Here is a 23,408-nt window from a genome sequence, read left to right as displayed (position 1 = left end):
ACGTCGTTCATTTCAGCCCTCATCAACGACGTTGCTCATTATATCGTCAAGTGTGTATGCATCCGACGACCACCGATGCGCGGCCCCGCGGGACGTTAACGACCCTCGCTTATCTGTGGAGCATGTATGCTCAATTTCCACTATGGTCGTTACCGACCAGAGACGTCGTTGAATGTGTATGGTGTGAAAGACCAACGACCAAGCCACTGTTCACCAGCCCTGTTCCCAGCTCATTATTTTAATAAACTGTTCAGCTTGGATGCTTCAACGATGAATGGTCTTTGGTCTTTCGTCTTTGGTCTTTGGTCTTTCGTCTTTGGTCGTTGGTAGTGTGTATGCTCATGTCGTTTGCTCAGCTGTTCAAGGGAAGTTCAAGGGAAGTCGTTAACGATGTGTGCATCGTCAAGTGTGTATGGGCCTTTAGGCTCTGGGGGGGAGGTTAGGTTTAGATAATAAAGGGAGGCTTAGGCTGCTGGGTTAGGGTTAGGCTGTGGGCTGGGTAGGTTTAGGCACTTGAGGATGGGTTAGGCTTAGGCTGCAGGGGGGAAGGGGAAGGTTAGGGTTAGGCTGTGTGTGTCAGTGACGTGCGGTGAGGTCAATGGCTGGGGAGGCACTGGCTAGTATCCGCCAGTGGGGAGGGGCAGAAATCCTTCACAGTAGAAAATAATATAATGTATAATGTCTTAGAGACATAAACTATATTTTAATAATCAATTCAGAATTAAAAACGTACATACCCTAGCAAAGAATCAAACCCATGACCATAGCATTCTAAAGCAGAGCACCTAACCATTATGACACCAAGCTACTTGCAGCAAGTAGGTTTTGTTTGGAATATTAAAAGTCTATGAAAACAACATTTTGTGAAATAAATAGAAACATTTTACCCTAGTTGGGAATTAAAACCATGTCCCCCAGCATTCAACCTAACTGATGCCTATAGCAGATAGTTATGGTTAAAATAGAATCATAAAAAATAAGAATTTACTCACCGGTAATTCTATTTCTCGCAGTCCGTAGTGGATGCTGGGGACTCCGTAAGGACCATGGGGAATAGACGGGCTCCGCAGGAGACTGGGCACTCTTAAAGAAAGATTAGGTACTATATCTGGTGTGCACTGGCTCCTCCCTCTATGCCCCTCCTCCAGACCTCAGTTAAAGAAACTGTGCCCGGAAGAGCTAACATTACAAGGAAAGGATTTGAACCCCAGGGTAAGACTCAAACCAGCCACACCAATCACACCGTACAACTTGTGATAAACGTACCCAGTTAACAGTATGAACATAACTGAGCCTCACACAACGGATGGCTCATAACAAAAAACCCTGTATTTAGCAATAACTATATACTAGCATTGCAGAAACAGTCCGCACTTGGGACGGGCGCCCAGCATCCACTACGGACTACGAGAAATAGAATTACCGGTGAGTAAATTCTTATTTTCTCTAACGTCCTAGTGGATGCTGGGGACTCCGTAAGGACCATGGGGATTATACCAAAGCTCCCAAACGGGCGGGAGAGTGCGGATGACTCTGCAGCACCGAGTGAGCAAACTCAAGGTCCTCCTTAGCCAGGGTATCGAACTTGTAGAAGTTTTCCAAAGTGTTTGACCCTGACCAAGTAACTGCTCGGCAATGCTGTAATGCCGAGACCCCTTGGGCAGCCGCCCAAGAAGAGCCCACTTTCCTTGTGGAAAGGGCCTTTACTGATTTTGGCTGCGGCAATCCTACCGCAGAATGAGCCTGCTGAATCGTGTTACAGATCCAGCGAGCAATAGTTTGTTTTGAAGCAGGAGCACCCAGCTTGTTGGGTGCATACAGTATAAACAGCTAGTCAGTTTTCCCGACTCCAGCCGTTCTACTCACATAGGTCCTCAAAACCCGGACTACGTCCAGCAACTTGAGTCATCCAAGTCACGAGTAGCCGCAGGCACCACAATATGTTGGTTTAGGTGGAAAAATTACACCACCTTAGGCAGAAATTTAGGACGAGTTCGCAACTCTGCCCTTTCCATATGGAAAATCAGATAGGGACTTTGACATGACAAAGCCGCCAATTCTGACCCACGCCTAACCGAAGCTAAGGCCAACAGTATGACCACTTTCCAAGTGAGATATTTCAGCTCCACTGTTTTAAGTGGTTCGAACCAGTGAGATTTTAGGAAACCCAACACCACGTTGAGATCCCAAGGTGCCACTGGTGGCCCAAAAGGAGGCTGAATATGCAGCACTCCCTTAACAAACGTCTGAACCTCCGGTAAAGACGCCAGTTCTTTTTGAAAGAAAATGTATAGGGCCTAAGCTTGGACCTTTATGGACCCCAATTTTAGGCCCATAGTCACACCTGACTGTAAAAGTGTAGGAATCTTCCCAGCTGGAATTCCTCTGTAGGGGCCTTACTGGCCTCACACCAAGCAACATATTTTCGCCATATACGGTGACTATGTTTAGCTGTCACGTCCTTCCTAGCCATTATCAGCGTAGGAATGACCTCATCCGGAATGCCTTTTTCTGCTAGGATCCGGCGCTCAACCGCCATGCCGTCAAACGCAGCCGCTGTATTTTAGTCTTGGAACATACAGGACCCCTGTTGCAACAAGTCTTGTCTTAGAGGCAGAGGCCATGGGTCCTCTGTGAGCATCTCTTACAGATCTGGATACCAATCCTTCTTGGCCAATCCGGAACAAAGAGTATTGTTCTCACTCCACTTTTCCTTATAATTCTCAACACCTTGGGTATGAGAGGAAGAGGAGGAAATCCATAGACTGACGGGAACACCCAATGTCACCAGTGCGACCACAGCTATCGCCGGAGGGTCTCCTGACCTAGCGCAATATCTCTGCAGCTTTTTGTTGAGGCGGGATGCCATCATGTCCACCTGTGGCAGTTCCCACCAACTTGCAATCTGCATGAAAACTTCTTTATGAAGTCCCCACTCTCCCGGGTGGAGGTCGTGCCTGCTGAAGGAAGTCTGCTTCCCAGCTGTTCACTCCCGGACTGAACACTGCTGACTGTGCGCATACTTGATTCTCCGCCCAGCGAAGAAATTCTGGTGGCTTCTACCATCGCCACCCTGCTCGTTCTGCCGCCTTGGCGGTTTACATGAGTCACTGCGGTGATATTGTCTGACTGAATCAGAACCGGTTGGTAGCGAAGCAGGAACTCCGCTTGACGTAGGGCGTTGTATATGGCCCTTAGATCCAGGATATTGATGTGAAGACAAGTCTCCAGACTTGACCACAGCCCTTGGAATTATCTTCCCTGTGTGACTGCCCCCCCACCCTCGGAGGCTTGCATCCGTGGTCACCAAGACCCAGTCTTGAATGCCGAATCTGCGACCTTCGAGAAGGTGAGCACTCTACAGCCACCACAGGAGAGACACCCTGGCCCTGGGGGATAGGGTGATTAACCGATGCATCTGATGATGTGATCCGGACCACTTGTCCAGTAAGTCCTACTGGAAGGTCCTCGCAGGGAACCTGCCGAAGGGAATGGCCTCTTATGATGACACCATCCTTCCCAGGACTCGAGTGCAGTGATGCACTAACACCTGTTTTTTGGTTTTAATAGATTCCTGACCAGTGTCATGAGCTCCTAAGCTCTCTCTATCGGGAGATAAACCCTTTTCTGATCTGAGTCCAGGATCATGCCTAGGAGGGGCAGATGAGCTGTAGGAATCAACTGCGACTTTGGAATATATAGAATTCAGCCACGTTGCCGTTACACTTCCAGAAAAAGTGATACGCTGTTCAGCAACTGCTCTCTTGATCTCGCTTTTATGAGATCGTCCCAATACGTGATAATAGTGACACCTTGCTTCCGCAGGAGCACCATAATGTTCGCCATTACCTTGGTGAATATTCTCCAGGCCGTGGAGAGACCAAACGGCAACGCCTGAAATTGACAATGGCAATCCCGTACCGAAATTTTGAGGTACGCCTGATGAGGTGGATATATGGGGACCTGAAGGTATGCATGCTATATGTCCCGAGTCACCCTTCAAGCTTACAACGACCGCTGTTAGCGATTCCATCTTGAACTTGCACCTTTCCAGGTATATGCTCAGGGATTTTAAATTCAATATAGGTCTGACCGAACCATCTGGTTTCGGGCCTACCACATGGTAATTTATAATAATAATAATAATAACCCCCTCCTTGTTGAAGGAGGTGAACCTTGACCACCACCTGTTGAAGATACAATTTTTGAATTGCAGTTAACACTGTTTTCCTCTCGTGGGGAAAAGACGGCAGGGTCATCGGTGAGTGGGCATTTCTCAAAGTCCAGCTTGTATCCCTGAGACACAATATCTATTGCCCAGGGATATAATAGGGAGCGAACCCACTTGTGGCTGAACTTCCGAAGGCGTGCCCCCTTCCGAAGGCGTGCCTAGCTCCGCCTCGACATGCGGTCTATTTTTGTAGAGGCCGAGGAGGACTTCTGTTTTTTTCTGCCCCCGGCTCTGGTAAGAAAGGACGCATCTCGGACTTTCTTGTTTCTTTATTCGAAAAGCTGCATTTAATAATGTTGTGCTTTCCTAGGCCGTGCAGGGATATAAGGCAAAATATCAGAATTTCCCAGATATAGCCGTGGAGACCAAACCCTTCTCCACACAATCCTCAGCCTTTCATATGCCTCTTAAGGCGGCATCATATGTCCTTTGCATATTGTACAGGACACGACAAGCAGAGATCGACATAGTTTTGACACTAGGACCCAGTATACTCATGTCTCTATGGCATGTTTTATACATATCTCTCAAGACATCATCTTAAATATATACATATATATATATATAATCTATATATATATATATATCCCCATACATATATCCATATTTCTATATACATACTAGGGTCTCTATCTCTGCTGATAAGGTACCTGTCTGTACCAGCATGTGTACGCTATCTGCAGGATCCCTGAGAATAGCTGTAACCTCAGGGCTGCCTTTTGTGACACCCTAGGGGAAGATTCCTATCTTATCCTGGCCCTAGTGGGGAAAGGATACTTTGAGAAATCTTTGTGTGAGGCTGCAGTCTGTTGCCTGGAGATTCCCGCTCTTTTTCCTCATGAGAGGAGGGAAAATTACCTCAGCTTCTTCCCCTTACAGCTGTGTACCCTTGTGTCAGGGACAGATGAGTCATCAGTGACATGCAAATCATCTTTTACAATAAACATATATTGAATACTTTACTGCCAATCTGGCTGTAACTTTGCATTATCATAGTCGACACTAGAGGCAGACTCCGTGTCGACATCTGTGTCAATTAACTGGGATAGTGGACGCTTATGAGACCCCGACGGCCTCTGAGCAGTGGGATCAGGCACTGGGTGAGACCCTGACTGTCCCAAAGCATCAGCTTTATCCAACCTCTTATGCAAGGAGTTTACATTTTTATTTTACACCTTCCACATATCCATCCAGTCAGGTGTCGGAGCCCTCGGCGGCGACACCTCATTCATATGCACTTGCTCCGCCTCCACGTACCCTTCCTCATCAAACATGTCGACACTGATGTACCGACACACCTCACACACACAGGGAATGCTCTGACTGAGGACAGGACCCCACAAAGGCTTTTGGGGAGACAGAGAGAGAGTATGCCAGCACACACCACAGCGCTTTATACCCCAGGGATAACACTATCAGATGTGTTCACCTAGTAGCTGCTGATATAAACACAATAATGTTCCTTTTTGCGCCTAAATTTATGTGCCCCCCCTCTCTTTTGCCCTTGTTGTATCTGGATACTGCAGGGGAGAGCCTGGGGAGCTGCTTCCAGCTGAGCTGTGAAGATACAATGGCGCTGGTTAGTGCTGAGGAAGAAGCTCTGCCCCCTCATCGGCGGGCTTCTGTCCCGTTATTCTGTGAGAAAAAATGGCGGGGTTTTACACATATACAGTCTGGGACTGTATTTATGTGTATATTTTGCCAAAAGGTACTAATATTGCTGCCCAGGGCGCTCTCCCCCACGCCCTGCACCCTACAGTGACCGGAGTGTGTGGTGTGCATAGGGAGCAATAGCGCACAGCTGCGGTGCTGTGCGCTACCTTATTTGAAGACCGGAGTCTTCATGCCGCCGATTTCGACGTCTTCTGTCTTCTCCGGACTTCAGTGCTTCTGGCTCTGTGAGGGGTACGGCGGCGCGGCTCCGGGAACGGACGACCGAGGACAGGTGCCTGTGTTCGATCCCTCTGGAGCTAATGGTGTCCAGTAGCCTAAGAAGCACAACCTAGCTGCAAGCAGGTACGTTGGCTTCTCTCCCCTCAGTCCCTCGTAGCAGTGAGTCTGTTGCCAGCAGAAGCTCACTGAAAATAAAAAACCTAACAAATACTTTCTTTTCTAGCAGGCTCAGGAGAGCCCACTAGGTGCCTCTGCTCTGGCCGGGCACAGATTCTAACTGAGGTCTGGAGGAGGGGCATAGAGGGAGGAGCCAGTGCACACCAGATATAGTACCTAATCTTTCTTTAAGAGTGCCCAGTCTCCTGCGGAGCCCGTCTATTCCCCATGGTCCTTACGGAGTCCCCAGCATCCACTAGGACGTTAGAGAAATCAATGTGTTAAATAAATATAATTGCAACCCATAATGGGGATTGAACCTAGAAACTCTTGGTTGCTAGCCAGCATGCCTAACCACTAGACTACTGGCTCAGCCACACAAACACACTGACTAATCCATATATTACATCTATAGTGAATTACATTCACTTGTCAGAGTCTGTATGTACAGGGTCCGCCCCCACCAGACTGAGTGTCGGACAGAAAAGGAGCTGTAATGAGAGGGGTATGGGGTGTCACCAGCCTCTGCTCTGGCAGGTTGAGTGCCTCTGCCTCGGGCTGGGCTGATATTATGTGGTCAGGTGGCCGGAGCTCATCACACTAGCCAGGGGATAAGCTGCACTGCTGCAGCTTCAACACAAAACTGTATGTACTGTAGCTGTGTTTTGGTTACAGGAGAGGGGAGCCTCGGGGGAACTTGCTACTCACCCACATTCAAAGCCGGATCCTCACAGACCTCCTCTCTGTGTATGGGAGTGGTGATTGGAGGAAAGGGGCATTGTCAGAATGATAGACAGCGGGGAGAGCCAGAGACGGGCAGGGGCGTGCTTTCTATATAGGCTGAGGGGACAGCCCTATCATTAAGGCAGAGTTAGAGCTGCCTCTTCTCCTCGTTTTTTTGAATGGGCTTTTTCTGTCGGTGGCTTGGCCCCGCCCCCCGCCTCAGCCACTTTATTATTGACAGCCAGAGGCACTGCTCCCGCTGCCTCCCATCCACAGCTGCCTGCATTTATACAGCCTAAATGATCAGAATAATACAAATGATATTTATATGACACAGAATATGTGTTATAAATATCTTCTTTGTCAGTATGACAGGGGAGGCACTGCCTCCCTTGCCTCCCCTGACTGCACGTCCCTGGTGTGTGTGTGGGGGGATAGGTTTAGGCACTAGAGGGAGGGTTAGGCTTAGGCTGCAGGAAGGGTTAGAGTTAGGCTGGGGGGGAGGCTAGGTTTAGGCAATAGATGGAGGGTTAGGCTTAGGCTGCATGGAGGGACAGGGGGAAGGTTAGGGTTAGGCTGTAGGCCGATTAGGTTTAGGCACTAGAGGGAGGGTTAGGCTTATGCTGCAGGAAGGGGACGGGTTAAGCTGTGGGGGAGTAGGTTTAGGTACTAGAGGGATGGTTAGGCTTAGGCTGCAGGAAGGGGAAGGGGGAAGTCTGGATTAGGCTGCCAGGGATAGGAACTAATATGGTACGGTTAGGTTGCTGGGTGTATGGTTAGGGTTAGGGCAGAGGTTCTCAAATGCGATCCTCAAGACACCCCAACAGTCTAAATTTTAAGTTTATTCATGCTTAGACACAAGTGACTTAATTAGCCCCTCAGCCAATTTGATTTAGCCATCTGTGCTGACCATAGATATACCTAAAACCTGGACCTTTGGGCTGCCTTGAGGAATGTGTTTGAGCCTGGGTTAGGCACTAAGCCGGGAGGGTTAGGCTGAGGAGGTGAAGGGTTGGGTTAGGCTGCACGTAGGGAGGGTAGGGGGGAGGGTTAGCATACTTACCTAAAAGTTGTCGGATCCTGACAATCGCGATGCAGCTGTCGGTCTTCTGACCACTGGCATCCCAAGTAAAGATGTAGATGAATAGGTTATGGATGAGGGACAGCATATTAGATATTAGATAACTAATAATAATAATGACTATAATAATAAATATCAAAGGAGTGAGACTGGCTGGCTATTTAGGGGTGGTGGAGGCCAGGCCCAAAAATAACCCATAATATTGTAAAACCAAAAAATGTGTTGCAGCTATTTTGCACAAATTGGCATTACATATCTGTGTTCGTTTTTTCTGTTAGTATTCATTTTTTTTATAATTGCCAATTTAAGATTATATTTTTATTACTATTACTATTATTATTATTATTATTATTATTATTATTATTATTACTACATTTATTATTACTACTATTTATTATTATGAAAAGTATTATTATTACTATTACTTATATTACTGCTGTTATTATTATTATTATTATTATTATGATAACATTAGTAATAGAGATGCCCACCGGGACATTTTTGCCGGATTTGGTTCTAATTCGTCGGCCGAATTTGGATTTGGTTCTAATTTGTTGGCCGGATTTGGATTTGAATTTGCATTTTCCAAATTTACATGACTGTTTTTGGATTTGGAAATGGTTCTAATTCGTCTGCCGGATTTGGATTTGGTTCTAGTTCGTCGGACGGATTTGGATTTGGTTCTAATTTGTCGGCTGGATTTGGATTTGGTTCTAATTCTTTGGCTGGATTTGCATTTGCAAATCGCTGTGACTGGCTTTGGATTTGGAATTGGTTCTAATTCGTCAACCGGATCTGGATTTAGTTGTAATTCATTGGCCGGATTTGTATTTGTATTTACCAAATCGACGTGACTGGTTTTGGATTAGGATATGGTTCTAATTCGTCTGCCGGATTTGGATTTGGTTTTGGTTCTAATTAGTCGGCAGGATTTGTATTTGGTTCTAATTTGTCGGATGGATTTGGTTCTAATTCGTTGGCCGGATTTGGATTTGCAAATCGCCGTGACTGGCTTTGGATTTGGAATTGGTTCTAATTTGTCAGCCGGATCTGGATTTGGAATTAAATCGTCAGCCGGATTTGGATTTGCCAAATCGCTGTGACAGGCTTTGGATTTGGATTTTTTCAAAAATGTACAAATAAAGATAAAATCACTTAATTGGTTTGGACATAGAGTATTAGTAACCTCAATAACATTCATTTCCAGTCATTTGCAGACAAATGTGACCACATTACAGCTCACAATGTTTTTTTCATCCACTTTAGGCCAAAGTCTGCAGCGAGCTGGCTGGTTTACTAAGCGACAGAGCAGCTGCACAAACACGCAGCAGTTTATAGCATATCTACTGTATGAAACACTGACACACAGCAGTGGGAGAAATGAATGGTGGTGCAAGATGGAATGTCTTTGGACCCTTCCCACCAACTTTTATTTTGTATATTAAAAAGGACATGGACACTTTAACAAACCAAGCCCTCCAGCGACAGTGACTGCAGCTATTGTGGCTGAAGTCCTTGGTTTGTTTTGGCCTCCACAAAACAAGCTACCAATCGGCTTAAGGCAACATCTCTACTGTGGCTAGATGTCATTGCCATCCTCATCAGTGTGTACATCCTCCTAACACAATATTAATTAGTCCCTGCTGGAATCCACCATTATAGAAGTCTTTGTACTTTGACAAAATTGCCAGGAAAGGTCGTCCTCGTGGAATTTCCAGTTCATTTTGATGAACATCATCTTTTCCACATTTTCAGGAAGTAGCTTCCTAAGGTTCACAAGGTTCCCGGCTGTGCTGAAAACTCTCTCCAAGTACATACACCCTGGAGGGTGGGCATCTTCAGTGATGCAAAGTCAGTTTGTACAAGGACATCCAAATTGCCTTTTTTTTACCTTCCAGTCCTCAAAGGGAAGGACATGCCTATTTTTATTGTGTCATGAAAATAATCCTCCACCATTCTTTGGATGGTGACCGTATCAGATGGAATTATGGTAGAGATGTCACAAGTGCTGGGCAATTCATTTAGACCCGACCAGATGTCAAAATGTTGTGTTGATTTATCTGCATCACCACTAGGTCTTTTGGGAAAGGAACGTTTTTTCCTGGCTGCTGCCGAAGAAACTGAAGCAGACGTTGTAGTGCCACGTGTCACTTAAGCTGCCAACTTGCTCACCAGGAGCTCTCTGCATCTCTTAAGATCTGGATCAGCTGGAAAGAAAGACACAGCATATGACTTAAACCTAGGATCAAATACGGTTGCCAAAATGTAGTGATCCAATTTCAATATATTGGCAACTCTTGGATCCTGGCAACGTGAATCAAGGACTTGATCTACAAATCTGGCATACTTTGCGGATTCGCTTTGTTTTATCTCTTCCTAGTATTTGGTTCTCTGAACCGATTGTTATCCATTTTTCAATTCACAGATCAATGTGTGGAGTCAGACCACTTTTGCACTGGGGTACTACGGTGTACTAGGGTGCAATACGAAGTACAAACAATTTAAGTACAACAATTTTTATTTTTTTAAACAAGCAGCTTGGAGTCAGACCGTTTTTACACACACGCACTGGGGTACTTCGGTGTACTTCGGTGTAGTACACAATACAATTTAAATACAACAATTTTTATTTTTTTAAACTAGCTTGGCCCACACTGCGTGGAGCATGGGTGGGATTGGGATCGAAAACCAGCCCGGTAAATTTATGGAAGCATCCCTAATAGGGGCTTTGTCTGTCAAATGGAAGGGATTACTGCTCAGAAGGCCTGCCAATAAGCATGTATGGAAAGTGCGCACCGCAGGCGTGCAGCAAAATTTTAGGGGTGTGGCTTAGTGGAAAGGGGCGTGGCCACATAATAGTGCCAATTCACATTATACCACATAGTAGTGCCGCTTATACATATTGCACCAGGTAGAACCTCCTATACACACTGCGCCAGGTAGAGCACGTTATACATATTCCGCCAGATAGAGCACGTTCTACACTTTGCGCCAAGTAGTGCACGGTATACACTTTGGGCCAGGCAGAGCACATTATACACATTACACCAGGTAGCGCACGTTATACAATTTGCACCAGGCAAAGCACGTTATACACTTTGCACCAGGTAGAGCACGTTATACACACTGCACCAGGTAGAGCACATTATACACATTGCACCAGGTAAAGCACATTGGGGGTCATTCCGAGTTGTTCGCTCGTAGCTGATTTTAGCAGCATTGCACATGCTAGGCCACCGCCCTCTGGGAGTGTATCTTAGCATAGCAGAATTGCGAACGAAAGATTAGCAGAATTGCGAATAGAAAATTCTTAGCAGTTTCTGAGTAGCTCGAGACTTACTCCTACACTGCGATCAGCTCAGCCCATTTCGTTCCTGGTTTGACGTCACAAACACACCCTACGTTCGGCCAGCCACTCCCCCATTTCTCCAGATACTCCCGCGTTTTTCCCTGACACGCCTGCGTTTTTTAGCCAACGCCGGGAAAATGCTAAGTTGCCGCCCAGAAACGCCCCTTTCCTGTCAATCATTTACCGAACACCAGTGCGACTGAAGAGCGCCGCAGACGCTACAGCAAAACAGCTAAGTTTATAGTAAAATAACTAAGCGCATGCGCTATGCGTACCATGCGCATGCGCAGTAAGAGACTAATCGCAGTATAGCGAAAATAATCGGCAACGAGCGAACAACTCGGAATAACCCTCATTATGCACACTGCACCAGCTAGAGCACGTTATACACTTTGTGCCAGGCAGAGCACGTTATAGACAGTGCACCAAGTTGAGCACGTTATAGACATTGCACCAGGTAGAGCACGTAAAACACCTTGCGGCAGGCAGAGCACGTTATACACATTGCACCAGGTAGAGCACGTTATACACTTTGCGCCAGGCAGAGCACGTTATAGACATTGCACCAGGTAGAGAACTTTATTATACACTTATACACATATATAAGTAACTGCAGCAGAGCAGTGTAAGTCCACTAACAAATAGCCTATTATATATCTATATATATATATATATATATATATATACACACACTTTATATATATATATATATATATATATATATATGTGCACACACATATATATATATATATATATATAGAACAAAAGGTAACCCTTTTTTTTGCGCTGTACCACTTGTCTCTAACCAAACAAGAAATACCCTCTGTCAGATAAGGTATCTAAAATAGGTATGGGATAAGAAAAAGATCTTGTGGGAGCCAATCAGCCTTCAGAATAACAATATTATAAAAATAATTTTTTATTATACACAAACAAAAGGTATTTATAACCTAAAAGTTTGTCCTAGGTACAATTTTCTAAAAATACAATAAAACAATTAAACAATCTTATACATAGATATTTTTAGTTGGTGTGAGGAATTAACAGTCAGGTGATCAGTCAGAACTTGTAGGAGACGTGCATCCAACCAGGTGCTTGTATTATAGCTTTGTTAGCTCAATAGTGTAAACCCAACGCGTTTCGTCCGTTAGGACTTCATCAGGGGTTGATAATCAGCTTTCATGATAAAATGATTTACCACTGATTCAGACAGATTTAAATTCTTAATGTTACATCCAATCGCAAATTCTTTTCAAATGATTTGGTATCTAAATAAACTTCATCAAAACAGAAAAAGTACAATTAGGTTGAAGTCGTATTTATCCCTAATCAAGGAGAGTAGAATCCTACAATCCAACTCTGCTCCGAAAAATCACCACAATGGGAGTCTTTTAGAAATTTCCAATCCTGAACCGCACTATTCCTTTTTCACTGGAACTGGCACAACCTCACAGGATCACAACTACCTGGTAGATTAGGGATAAATACGACTTCAACCTAATTGTACTTTTTCTGTTTTGATGAAGTTTATTTAGATACCAAATCATTTTAAAAGAATTTGCGATTGGATGTAACATTAAGAATTTAAATCTGTCTGAATCAGTGGTAAATCATTTTATCATGAAAGCTGATTATCAACCCCTGATGAAGTCCTAACGGACGAAACGCGTTGGGTTTACACTATTGAGCTAACAAAGCTATAATACAAGCACCTGGTTGGATGCACGTCTCCTACAAGTTCTGACTGATCACCTGACTGTTAATTCCTCACACCAACTAAAAATATCTATGTATAAGATTGTTTAATTGTTTTATTGTATTTTTAGAAAATTGTACCTAGGACAAACTTTTAGGTTATAAATACCTTTTGTTTGTGTATAATAAAAAATTATTTTTATAATATTGTTATTCTGAAGGCTGATTGGCTCCCACAAGATCTTTTTCTTATCCCATATATATATATATATTTGGCACATCATCATGGTGTGGACAGGACGCAGCTATCACTTTACTGTAGACTTGCCTGGCTGGCTGGAGGGAAACAGCTTGGGGCCGAAAGAAGCCTCAGGTCTAGAAGCGGTCCTGGAGGCGGAGCCGTTAGTGCTGACTGACGGCTCGGCCCTACAAAGGCTTATGGGGGAGCTGCTGCGGCTGCACATGCGCAGCAGCTCCCCCGGCGGCCATCTTTAATGTACCTGGAAGTTAATGCTGCCGCGATCGGAGCTAAACTCCGCTCGGGGCAGCCGGCCAGAACGGGGGATGACGGCGGCCACTGAGGGACGTCTGGAATAGCCAAACAGAATCTGGTCCGGCGTCCCGTGTGCCAATCCGCCGCTGTCGTGGAGTCAGACTTTTTTACACACACGCACTGGGGTACTACGGTGCACTGGGGTGCAAGCCACAGTACAAACAATTGAAATACATTAAATTGTTTATTTTTTTAAACTAGCATTTTGGTAGTTTAAGGTAATCTGGACCGCTCATCTCTAATTATTAATATAGTATAATTTAACCGTAGGGAAAGAGGGTGACGTGGGGGCATTTAGGTATTTATGTTGGTCTGTATATATATATATATATATATATATATATGTTTCTGTGTATATCTGTTTTTTATGTTTTTTTATTTTTCTAATTGGCAGTTGAAGATAATTTAATTATTATTTTCATTATTATTATTATTATTATTATTATTGGCATAGTAACATTAGTATAGTGTAAGCTAACCATATGGATAGACTAAAAAGGAGAGAGGAGGATATGGAAGAAAAATCAGAAGGAGAAACAGCTAGAGGGAGAAGTTTGTGTGTGTGTGTGTGTGTGTGTGTGTGTGTGTTTAGGGTGGGGGGGGGGGGCACAAGGTGTTTTCTCTTTAATACCTGCCTGCCTATAGAGAGCTGTCCCATTAAGACCTTCCTGTACTGCACAGCGGGGATCTGGTTAGCATACCAGCGGTCAGCATGTCGTCAGTCAGTCTACTGACGCCGGAATCCCAACACTGGTATGAAGACCGATGCCATGATCCCGACATCTTTCACAATTCTGGTGCCGGAATCTTGACTGTTGGCATACAGATCATAAGTATACCAGGGAGGGTTAAGCTGCCGGAGAGAAGGGGGTTGTTAGGTTTAGGTATTAGAGGGAGGGTTATGCTTAGGCTGCAGGGAGGGGAAGGGCGGAGATTAGGGTTATGCTGCGGGGGAGGGAGGTTTAGGTTTAGGCACTGGAGGGAGGGTTAGGCTTAGGCTGCAGTGAGGGGATGAGGGAAGGGTAGGGTTATGCTGCATGGGGATGTTCAGGTTTAGGCACTAGAGGGAGGGTTAGGCTGAAGGGAAGGGAAGGTGGGAGGTTATGGTTAAGCTACTTGAGGCGGGGTGAGGTTTAGGAACTAGAGGGAGGGTTAGGCTTAGGCTGTAGGGAGGGGATGGGGTAAGGTTAGGGTAAGGCTGCAGGGGGAGGGTTAGCAACTAAAGTGGGAGTGTTAGGGTTAGGAACTAAAGTGGGTATGGTAGGCTTAGGCTGCAGGGAGGGGATGGGGTAAGGTTAGGGTAAGGCTACAGGGGGAGGGTTAGCAACTAAAGTGGGAGTGTTAGGGTTAGGAACTAAGGGGGTATGGTAGGGTTAGGCTGCAGGGTGGAGGGTTAGGCACTAAGGAAGGAGGGTTAGGCTGAGGAGTGGAGAGTTAGGGTTAAGCTGCAGATAGGGAGGGTTAGGGGGGTAGCGGGTAAGGTTTTGACATACCTACCCTAAAGGTGTCAGGATCCTGACCATTGAGATGCAGCTATCAGTCTTCTAACCACCGGCATCGCAAGTGCCAGGATCCCGATACTATCCCACACAAAGAATTGGCCACTTACAGATAATTTGGCATAATAACAGGCTGTGGGAGCCAGATGGATCAGGGCCAGCATATTAGATATTAGATAAATAATAATAATAATGATGATTATAATAATAAAATATCACAGGTGTGTGACTGGCTGGCTATTTAGGGGTGGAGGAGGCCAGGCCTAAAGATAACCCATAATATTGTAAAACTAAGAACTGTGTTGCAGCTATTTTGCACAAATTGGCATTACATATAGTATCTGCAATTGTTTTTCATGTTAGTATTTAATGTTTTCTAATTGGCAATTTAAGATACTGTAGTTATTATTTTCATTATTATTATTATTGGCATAGTAACAGTATTATTATAGAGTCACCTATAGAGATAGACTGTGGAGGAGAAGGGTGGATAGGTAGAAGGTAGCTAGAGGGTGAAATGGGGAAGGGCAGGGACAGGATATGTACTGTCTATTACACACCTGCCTGTATACAGCTGTGCCACTAAGACCTTCCTGTACTGCACGGAGAGCTGGCCAGGTCTTCTAGATTATGCATTCTTGGTGGAAAAACAGGCTTTTAGAGTTGGGGCCAGACAGCCCTCCACCCCCTTTGTGGAATTACAGTAGCCACAGGCCTAATGCCTGGGACATGAGCCTAACACTTAACTTACACTTAGAGTGACCTGGGCCTAATGCCCTTAGTCACATATAGTGTGCTTAGGCTTAGTACCTGCCTATCCGGTGCTCAGCAGTGACCTGGGCGTAATGCCCTGAGTCACATATAGTGTGCTTAGGCTCAGTGACTGCCTATCCAGGTGCTCAGCAGTGACCTGGGCCTAATGCCCTGAGTCACATTGAGTGGCTGACCGCGGGTAACCCCACCGCTGACCGCAAAGTTCCCACCATTGAAACTAATGGAGGGAGCTGTGCGATGCGCTGTCTGCCAGCTCAGACACGCAAAGCCAATCAGGAGAGTGCCACGAAGTGGCGCTTCCTGATTGGCTGAAGGGACCTTTCTGTCACGGGGGGTCTCTGCATTCGGGAAGTCCGTGTGGTCCGGGTATTCGTTTTTTTGTTTTGCCAAGTACGTGGATTACAAATTACAGGACACTGGATTGAGGTGAGTATAATTTTATTCACAGGTACCCCGGATCGTCGGCGACATTGGAGACGTGGCAGTCGGCGGGTCAACATAGGTAAGTATGTATGTGTCGGCATGTATGAAATAAACTTTTACTTTCACAATGTGTGTCTCCTGTTTTTATTTGGGTATTTTTTTCCCAGTAGAACTACAGGTACCAGCGGGCACGTTTTTCCACCCGCATGCTGGAACTTGTGGTTCTCCAAGTACCAGCTTGCGGGGGAGGCATGCTGGGACTGACAATCCTCTACCCCCTTTGTGGAATTACAGTAGCCACAGGCCTAATGCCTGGGACATGAGCCTAACACTTAACTTACACTTAGAGTGACCTGGGCCTAATGCCCTTAGTCACATATAGTGTGCTTAGGCTTAGTATCTGCCTATCCGGTGCTCAGCAGTGACCTGGGCCTAATGCCCTGAGTCACATATAGTGTGCTTAGGCTCAGTGACTGCCTATCCAGGTGCTCAGCAGTGACCTGGGCCTAATGCCCTGAGTGAGTCACATATAGTGTGCTTAGGCTCAGTGCCTGCCTATCTGCTCAGCAGTGACTTGGGCCTAATGCCCTGAGTCACATATAGTGTGCTTAGGCTCAGTGCCTGCCTATCTGCTCAGCAGTGACCTGGGCCTAATGCCCTGAGTCACATATAGTGTGCTTAGGCTTAGTGCCTGCCTATCTGCTCAGCAGTGACCTGGGCCTAATTCCCTGAGTCACATATAGTGTGCTTAGGCTCAGTGCCTGCCTATCCGGTGCTCAGCAGTGATCTGGGCCTAATGCCCTGAGTCACATATAGTGTGCTTAAGCTCAGTGCCTGCCTATCCGGTGCTCAGCAGTGACCTAGGCCTAATGCCCTGAGTCACATATAGTGTGCTTAGGCTCAGTGCCTGCCTATCCGATGCTCAGCAGTGACCTGGGCCTAATGCCCTGAGTCACATTGAGTGGCTGACCGCGGGTAACCCCACCGCTGACCGCAAAGTTCCCACCATTGAAACTAATGGAGGGAGCTGTGCGATGCGCTGTCTGCCAGCTCAGACACGCAAAGCCAATCAGGAGATTGCCACGAAGTGGCGCTTCCTGATTGGCTGAAGGGACCTTTCTGTCACGGGGGGTCTCTGCATTCGGGAAGTCCGTGTGGTCCGGGTATTCGTTTTTTTGTTTTGCCAAGTACGTGGATTACAAATTACAGGACACTGGATTGAGGTGAGTATAATTTTATTCACAGGTACCCCGGATCGTCGGCGACATTGGAGACGTGGCAGTCGGCGGGTCAACATAGGTAAGTATGTGTGTGTCGGCATGTATGAAATAAACTTTTACTTTCACAATGTGTGTCTCCTGTTTTTATTTGGGTATTTTTTTCCCAGTAGAACTACAGGTACCAGCGGGCACGTTTTTCCACCCGCATGCTGGAACTTGTGGTTCTCCAAGAACCAGCTTGCGGGGGAGGCATGCTGGGACTTGTAGTTCTTCTGAAAAAAAAACAATATTCGTGCATTTTATTCAAGGCTATCAGCCCCCCATCCGCAGCCCTTGGATGGGGGGGAGAGCCTCGGGCTTAACCCCTGGCCCTTGGGCGGCTGGGGGGGGAACCCCTTGATTGAAGGGGTCCCCACTCCTCCAGGGTACCCCGGCCAGGGGTGACTAGTTGGGTATTTAATGCCACGGCCGCAGGGCGCTGTATAAAAGTGACCCCCGGCTGTGGCATTATCTGTCCAGCTAGTGGAGCCCGGTGCTGGTCCAAAAAATACGGGGGACCCCTACTCTTTTTGTCCCCCGTATTTTTTGCACCAGGACCAGGCACAGAGACCGGTGCTGGTTGTTAAAATACGGGGATCCCCTGTCATTTTTTCCTCCGTATTTTGGCAACCAGGACCAGCTCAAAGAGCCCGAGGCTGGTTATACTTTGGAGGGGGGACCCCACGCAATTTTTTTTCGGATTTTTAACGTTTTTTTACCGTTTTTAAAACATTTTTAAAAATCGAATCAAAATCCGTCAAATCGTCCGTTTTTCGACAGCGGGACTGTCGAATTCGTTTTTTATTGAATATGTCGAATTCCGGCACCCACCTGCCGGAATTCGACGGTCGAATTGTGTCGAATTTAAAAACGGGCGAAAAAGTGCCGCAATTCGCCCGAAATTGCATATACCCCATAGTGTGCTTAGGCTTAGTGCCTGCCTATCTGCTCAGCAGTGACCTAGGCCTAATGCCCTGAGTCACATATAGTGTGCTTAGGCTCAGTGCCTGCCTATCCGATGCTCAGCAGTGACCTGAGCTTAATGCCCTGAGTCACATATAGTGTGCTTAGGCTTAGTCCCTGCCTATCCCGTGCTCAGCAGTGACCTGGGCTTAATACCCTGAGTCACATATAGTGTGCTTAGGTTTAGTCCCTGCCTATCCGGTGCTCAGCAGTGACCTGGGCCTAATGCCCTGAGTCACATATACTGTGCATAGGCTAAGTGCCTGCCTATCCGGTGCTCAGCAGTGACCTGAGCCTAATGCCCTGAGTCACATATAGTGTGCTTAGGCTTAGTCCCTGCCTATCCCGTGCTCAGCAGTGACCTGGGCTTAATACCCTGAGTCACATATAGTGTGCTTAGGTTTAGTCCCTGCCTATCCGGTGCTCAGCAGTGACCTGGGCTTAATGCCCTGAGTCACATATACTGTGCTTAGGCTAAGTGCCTGCCTATCTGCTCAGCAGTGACCTGGGCCTAATGCTCTGAGTCACATATAGTGTGCTTAGGCTCAGTGACTGCCTATCCGATACTCAGCAGTGACCTGGGCCTAATGCCCTAAATCACATATAGTGTGCTTAGGATCAGTGCCTGCCTATCCGGTGCTCAGCAGTGATCTGGGTCTAATGCCCTGAGTCACATATAGTGTGCTTAGGCTCAGTGCCTGCCTATCCGGCTCATCAGTAGGGCACTTATTAATTGACTGGGCCTAATGCCTATGCTTATTAATAGTAGGCACGGGCCTTGTGCCATCTAACTTACGCTTAGAGTGACCTGATGCTGTTTCACATTTTCTTGATTGTTAACCTTTTCACCTGCAGTCTTTTACCTGATTTAATGTTTATTGGAATGTTAATTCCACCCCTATCTCTCCTTCTTTTTCTGTACCCCCCCATAAAATGTATTTTCCAATACAACTTTATTTATGTTAAAAACAAGGCTGTGTGTCGTTTTGTTGGTTTTAATATATATTATTTCCAAATGTCTGAGCTGTTATAGGTTCACTTCTGTGATGCAAACATATTCCAGAGACTGTAATACTCTTATTGGATCATAAAAGCTGCTAAAGATGATTACACTGCCTCGTATTATTTATATATAGAATAACTATATCACATTCCCAATCCACAGTGTAAGTAAATAATAGGGATAGACGGAAAAGGAGAAAGGTGGATAGGGAGAAAGAAGCAGGAGGAATAGCTAGATGGAGGGGGGGGCAGAAGGTCTATTGTCTCTTTTATACCTGCCTACAGGATATGGAGATGTCCCATTATTTCCTTCCTGTACTGCACAGAGAACTGGCCAGCTCCTCTTCAATATCATTTATTTCTCTTACGTCCTAGAGGATACTGGGGTCCATTTAGTACCATGGGTATAGACGGGTCCACTAGGAGCCATGGGCACTTTCAGAATTTGATAGTGTGGGCTGGCTCCTCCCTCTATGCCCCTCCTACCAGACTCAGTTTAGAAAATGTGCCCGGAGGAGCCGGCCACGCTGAAGGAAGCTCCTGAAGAGTTTTCTACATTTATTTTCTCTGTTTGTTATTTTCAGGCAGGGCTGGTTGGCATCAGCCTGCCTGCTTCGTGGGACTTGGGAGGGAAGGGGCCCAACCTCTTGAAGGGTTAATGGTCCCGTTCCCCGCTGACAGGACACTGAGCTCCTCAGGGAACTATTTGCAAGCCCCACCACGGCGAGCGTACATTCCCGCAGCACGCAGCCTCCCCTAACAGAGCCAGAAGAATGAAGAGTGGTGAGTACTGAGCTGGCATCCCGGCTAGCGGGGCGCCGGCCATTATGGCGGCATGAGGGTATGGAGATGCATGGCTTCTACATGGGGCGGAATGCGTCTCCGGACACAGTACACAACTGAGTCACTGTATACTGTACACAGTACCCATACTGGCACAACAGCCTTAAAATGGTTTTCTCCATTTTAAGCACCAGATTCCTCAGCCAGTATAAAAAAAGCGGGAAGACCGTGCACCATTGAAGGGGTGGGGCTTCACTATGAGAGGATCCAGCAGCTCACCAGCGCCATTTTCCCTCTGCAGTGGACACAGACGCTGACAGGACAGGGACGTGCAGCTCCTCCAGTGTGACTCCAGATTACCTCAGCGGTACCAGGTGGTCATAGCAGTGTTATTAGTGTACTAAGTCACCTATCAGGGTACTTAGTTTGAGAACCAGCTAAGCTTGACATTAAGGGCGTGGTGGGGGCTGGCTCCAAACAACTCTGTGTCTCCCTGAAGGGCTCTTTGTGGGTTAATTGTGCTTAACCTTTCATGTGTGTGTGTGTGTGTGTGTGTGCTGTCACATTTACATTATGTCAGGCAAAGAGTGTGTCTCTTGTACTGCAGAGTGTTCCTCTTCACCTGGGGGCTCACTACTGGGTACTCAGGGTTCACAGACTAGCGGGCTGAACCAGAATGGGTTAATTCTCTTATGGGAATGATCTCCACTCTTCCTACTACATTTTCCAGCAATGAGAAAGAGATGCAATACTTAAAACAGACTGTGGATGAGTTTATGAACAGAACTTATCTACGGTTTGCACTGCAGGACTGTCACTACCAGTTCCAGGCCCTGCCATTTGACCTCTCCACGGCACCAAGGGTGTTAACCAAGGTGATGGCAGAGATGATGCTTCTACTCCACAAATAGGGAATGAACATAATTCCGTACCGGGACGATCTGCTGATAAAAGTACCATCCAGGAAAAAGTTGCTGGACAGCATTGCTCTCTCAACCAAACTTCTCCAGGATCATGGGTGGATTCTGAACCTTCCAAAATCTCACCTAAAGCCAACACAGAGGCTCCCATTCCTGGGAATGATACTGAATACGGAGTTGCAGAAGGTGTTCCTTCCATTGGAAAAGGCATTTGTAATCCAGTCGATGGTTTGGGATGTCCTGAGGCCAACACGGATGCATCTATGCATTCACCTTCTGTTGAAAATGGTTGCCTATTAAGAGGCTTTTCAATTTGGAAGGTTTCATACAAGAACCTTCCAGCTCGATCTGTTGGATTGCATCTTCACATGCACCAGAGGATCCATTTGTCGCCAAAAGCCAGGATTTCCCTTCTACTCTCCTTGTCGAGGGTCGGAGATTCGGAATTCAGAACTGGATTCTGCTAACCACAGACGCAAGCCTCAGAGGTTTGGGAGCAGTCACTCAGGGGATGCAGTTTCAAGGAAGATGGTCCAGTCAGCAAGTCATCCTTCCAATCAACATTCTGGAACTCAGGGCCATATACAATGCCCTCCTGCAGGCCTCACATCTTCTCCAAGATCGGGCATTCAGGTCCAGTCGGACAATATGAGACGGCAGTAACGTACATAAACCGACAGGGCGGAACGAAAAGCAGAGCAGCAATGTCAGAGGTTTCAAGAATTCTCCTCTGGGCAGGGAGAAACGCTGTAGCATTTTCAGCGGTCTTCATTCCAGGAGTAGACAACTGGGAAGCGTACTTCCTCAGCAGACACGATCTGCACCCAGAGGAGTGGGGCCTTCACACGGAAGTGTTCAGGTGCTTGACAACCAGGAGTGAATGTGGGCCTACGTCTGGGCTCCATAAAAGTACAGATTTTGGCCTTGTCCATTTTCTTTCAGAAACAATTAGCTTCTCTCCCTGAGGTCCAGACGTTCTTGAAAGGTGTTCTGTACATCCAACCTCCCTTTGTGCCTCCCACAGCACCTTGGGATCTCGATGTGGTGCTGCATTTCCTCCAGTCGGACTGGTTTGACCCGTTACAGGAAGTGGACTTAAGATATCTTACGTGGAAGACCGTTACACTGTTGGACTTGGCTTCAGCAGACGTGTGTAGGAGCTGGGGGCTTTATTTCACAAAAGTCCCTAGTTAATTTTCCATGAGGACAGAGCATAACTCAGAACTCGTCAGCATATTCTTCCTAAGGTGGTGCCTGTGTTTCACATCAACCAACCTATTGTGGTCCCGGTTGTCACCGATACTGCTGCTACTTCAAAGTCTTTGGATGTTGTGATGGCTTTGAAGGTGTATGTGAAAAGAACAGCTTGTCACAGAAAGATGTACTCGCTCTTTGTTCTTTATGATCCCAATAAGATTGGGTGTCCTGCTTCAAAGCAGACTATTGCACGCTGGATCAGACTTACTATCCAGCATGCTTATACCACGGCAAGTTTGCCTTGTCCATAATCTGTACAGGCCCACTCTACTAGGTCGGTGGGTTCTTCCTGGGCATCTGCCCAGGGTGTCTCGGCTTTACAGCTCTGCCGAGCAGCTACTTGGTCAGGTTCAAACACGTTTGCTAAGTTCTACAGGTTGATACTTTGGCCTCTGAGGTCCTTCAGTTTGGTCAATCAGTTCTGCAGGAACCTCAGCACTCTCCCACCTGGTTTGGGAGCTTTGGTACATCCCCATGGTACTAAATGGACCCCAGTATCCTCTAGGACGTAAGAGAAAATAGGATTTTAATTACCTACCGGTAAATCCTTTTCTCATAGTCCGTAGAGGATACTGGCGCCCGCCCAGTGCTTCGTTCGTCCTGCACTGTTACTTGGTTAAGTAATGTTGGTTCAGCTGTTGCTGTTCCTGTTTCAAGTTTGGTTAGCTTGGCTTTCCTCTTGTGGTGTGTACTGGTTCGTAATCTCACCACTATCCTTATCTATCTTTCTCTCAAAGTATGTCCGTTCTAACACCGTTGGCACGCCTCCTCCCGCCCCGCGACCTCCTCTGCCTGTCAATCAGGCAGAGGCAATCGCAGTCCTAAGATGCTGTTAGCATGTCACTGG

The 23,408-nt window shown here is 46.5% G+C and overlaps 1 long non-coding RNA gene across 1 annotated transcript in view; it reads right to left on the bottom strand.

The window, feature by feature from the left end:
* LOC134969962 (uncharacterized) overlaps window positions 1–23,408 on the bottom strand; it is a 105,272-nt gene that overhangs the window by 5,461 nt on the left and 76,403 nt on the right. The window lies entirely within an intron of this gene.

Source organism: Pseudophryne corroboree, chromosome 11 (assembly GCF_028390025.1).
Source record: "Pseudophryne corroboree isolate aPseCor3 chromosome 11, aPseCor3.hap2, whole genome shotgun sequence".
NCBI classification, from domain to species: domain Eukaryota; kingdom Metazoa; phylum Chordata; class Amphibia; order Anura; family Myobatrachidae; genus Pseudophryne; species Pseudophryne corroboree.
The sequence above is the reverse complement of the archived record's forward strand: the minus strand, read 5'-3'. Positions and strand labels throughout refer to the sequence as shown.